Below are 3,336 nucleotides of genomic sequence, written 5' to 3'. Positions count from 1 at the left end.
TTATTATCCTTTTAAATCTGTAGTATCTATAGTGATACCACTTCTCCTATGGATGACATTGTTAATTTTTCTCAAACTCTTTTTTTCTGATCAGATGGACTCGAGGTTAATCAATTTTATTAATCTCTCAAACAACAAGCTTTTGATTTTTCTAATATTTCTCTATTTTTTTCTATATCACTTACTTATTCTTTGATAGTTATTATTTTCTTTCTTCTGCTTACTTTGGTTTCATATGCTCTGTTTTCTACATTCTAAAGTTAGACATTGAGGTTATTAATATGAAATTTTCCTTTTTTCCTTACATGCACATGGAATTCTATAAATTTTCCTCTAAGTTTTGCCTCTTTCAGTCCACAAATCTTAATATGATCTGTTTTCATTTTCATTTGGTTCAAAAATCCTATCTAATTCCCTCTTTGATTTTGTCTGTAAACTGTGGTTTATCTAGAAGTGCATGATTTAGTTTCCAAATATTTGGGAATGATTTCTAATTTAATTCCATTGAGGGAAGAGAAAATATTTTTACTAACTCAAATCTTTTGAAATTTACTGAGACTTGTTTTATGGCACAGAATATGGTTTATCTTATTAAACGTTTTGTGAGCACATGAAGAAAAATGTATATTCTGCTACTGTCAGGTGCATTGTTTTATAACTGTAAATTAGATCAGATTGGTTGGTTAGTTATACTTTCCATGTATTCAGATCCAATCTGACTTCTATTTCTTTCTTCTAGCAATTATTAGGAGATAGTAGCTGAAAATTATGACTGCAATTGTGAATTTGTCTATTTTTCCTTATACTTTTAGTTTTTGATTCTTGTACTTGAAGTAGTGTTAGGTACATAAGTTAGGTACATAAGTGTTCTGGATCAATAAGTACTCTTAATTTGACTTCTTTATATAAGTATGAAATTATCCCTGTTATAACTCATAACATTTTTCACTTTGAAATCTACTTTGATATTTTTATATTTAGCTTTTCCAGTTTTATTTAGATCATAATTAGCATGGTATATCTTTTTTGTTGCTTTATGTCTAATCCATTGGTATCTTTATATTTGAAGTAGGTTTCTTGTAGACAGTTTTTAGTCAATGTCTTTTTTTTTGTTTGCAGTTTGACAATCTCTTTCTTTAGTATGGTGTTTGAACTAAATAATTTAATATGATAAGTGACATGGCTGGGTTTAATTTTGTATCATTCTATTTGTTTTTCTTATTTCCTCTGTTATAATTTCTTCTTTTTCTATTTTTCTGTTTTTTAATAGATATTAATTATAATCCCTTTTTTTTATCCTTTTCCAGCTTATTAGTTACAACTATTTTTTGCTTTATTTTAGTGTTTGCTCTGGGGATTATAGTATACATCTTTCATTTGTCAAGTGATATTTTACCACTTCATGAATAATGTGAGAAACAACATTACACTTCAATTTCTTTTTTCCAAAACCAGTGTTATTATTGTCATACATTATAATTTTCCATCTTTTATCGAGTCCACAATTTATTGTTATTACTTTTCAGAACTGTGTATAAGAAATGTTGAAAAAATTCTCTAAGTAGACAAAAAGTTATCCCAGATGGAAATTTGAATCTATGCAAAAAATGAAGATGGCCAAAAAAAGGCAAATATGAGGGTGAATAAAAAATACATTTTTCTCAATTTTTAGATGTCTTTAAAAGACTAGGGACAGTCTAAAACAAACAATAACCATATGTGAAAATAATAGCACAATGTATTGAGGGTAAATGGAAATATTCCAAGTTAAGGAAATCTTACTGTATGCAAAGTAGTATATTATCTGAAGGTAGATCATGTATAAATAAAGATTTATGTTATAAAATCTATAACAACCAGAAAAATAAAAACACAGAAGTACAACTAAAAAGAAAATAGTCAAGATAAAATGTAATCATACAGTATGTCAATCCATCCAAAGGTGAGCCAAAAAAAAAGAAATAATATGCAGTAGACAGGAAAAATAGAAAACAATTAGCAAGAAGGAAAATGTGAACCAAGGATAGTGATAACTAATTTAAGGGAAAATTATATAAACAATACAATTAGAAATAAGATTGCATATTTAAAAAAAAAAAGCAAGACCTTGCTATGTCTTATGTTTAAAAAGCACATAAGAAATATTACCAGGCATAAAATGATATATATATAATGATAAAGAGGTTAATTTCTCAAAAAGACATAACAATTCCAAATGGTTGTGCACCTAATAACAGAGCTTCAAAATGCATGAAGCCAAAACTGATAGAACAACAAAAATAAATCTATGCCTATTTTTAGGGTTATCGACACTCAGTTTGCAGTAATTTATAGAAAAACTTGATAGAAAATCATTAAAAATATAGAAGACTTGAACAATGCTATTAATTACATTGACATAATTGATGTTTATAAAATACTCCACCTATTGATAGCTACAAAATAAATTATTATTAAGTGAACACAGAATATTCATGAAATCAAGTCATATTCTGGGTGATAAGCCTCATTAATTTAAGAGATTTGAAAACACAAATAATATATTCTTTGACAAACACAAAATTAAAGTAATAACCAATAATATGGTAATATTTGGAAAATCCCCAAATATGTGGGAATTAAACAATACATTTCTAAAAACCCATAGTTCATTCGAGAAATTACCTGGCAAATGCGTTCTCTTTCCCATCTTGTGAGATGTCAGGTGAAAAAGTTGAAAAAGCAGATACTAAACAAAAGAAACCTGGAGCCAAGAAGGCTGATGCCAGTGGCAAGATTAAAAAAGGTAACCTCAAGGCTAAAAAGCCCAAGAAGGGAAAGCCCCATTGCAATCGAATTCCTGTGCTCCTCCAAAGAATTGGCAGATATTTCCTACCTGCTATGTATTCCATCAAGGCCATGTACAAGAGGAAGTACTCAGCTGCTAAATCCAGGATTGAAAAGAAAAACCAAGGGCTTGGCACTGTTACAAAACCAGTTGGTGGTGACTAAAATGATGGTGCCTGAGTGGTTAAACTTCGCAAAGTGCCTAGATATTATTCTACTGAAGATGTGCCTGGAAAACTAAAATCCCTGGGTCAGCGTGTGGAACAGCATCGAGCCAGCATCTCTCTCACGACCGTTCTGGTCATCCGTACTGGGCGCCACAGAGGCCAGAGGGTGGTTTTTATGAAGCAGCTGAGCAGTGGCTTGCTACTTGTAACTGACCTCAGATCCTCAGGTGAGTTCCACCTTGTAGAACACATCAGAAATTTCTCATTGCCACCTCCGCGACAACTGATATCGGCAATGTGAAAATCCCAAAACATGTCACCGATGCTTACTCCCAGACACCAG

At 30.8% G+C, this 3,336-nt stretch overlaps 1 pseudogene; it reads left to right on the top strand.

Moving 5' to 3' along the window:
* The first annotated feature begins 2,697 nt into the window (after positions 1–2,697).
* LOC105805641 overlaps positions 2,698–3,336 on the top strand; it is a 29,108-nt pseudogene continuing 28,469 nt past the window's right edge.

The sequence above is a fragment of the Propithecus coquereli genome, unplaced genomic scaffold (genome assembly GCF_000956105.1).
Source record: "Propithecus coquereli isolate 6110/MARCELLA unplaced genomic scaffold, Pcoq_1.0 Scaffold131, whole genome shotgun sequence".
Taxonomy (NCBI): Eukaryota; Metazoa; Chordata; class Mammalia; order Primates; family Indriidae; genus Propithecus; species Propithecus coquereli.
The sequence above is the reverse complement of the archived record's forward strand: the minus strand, read 5'-3'. Positions and strand labels throughout refer to the sequence as shown.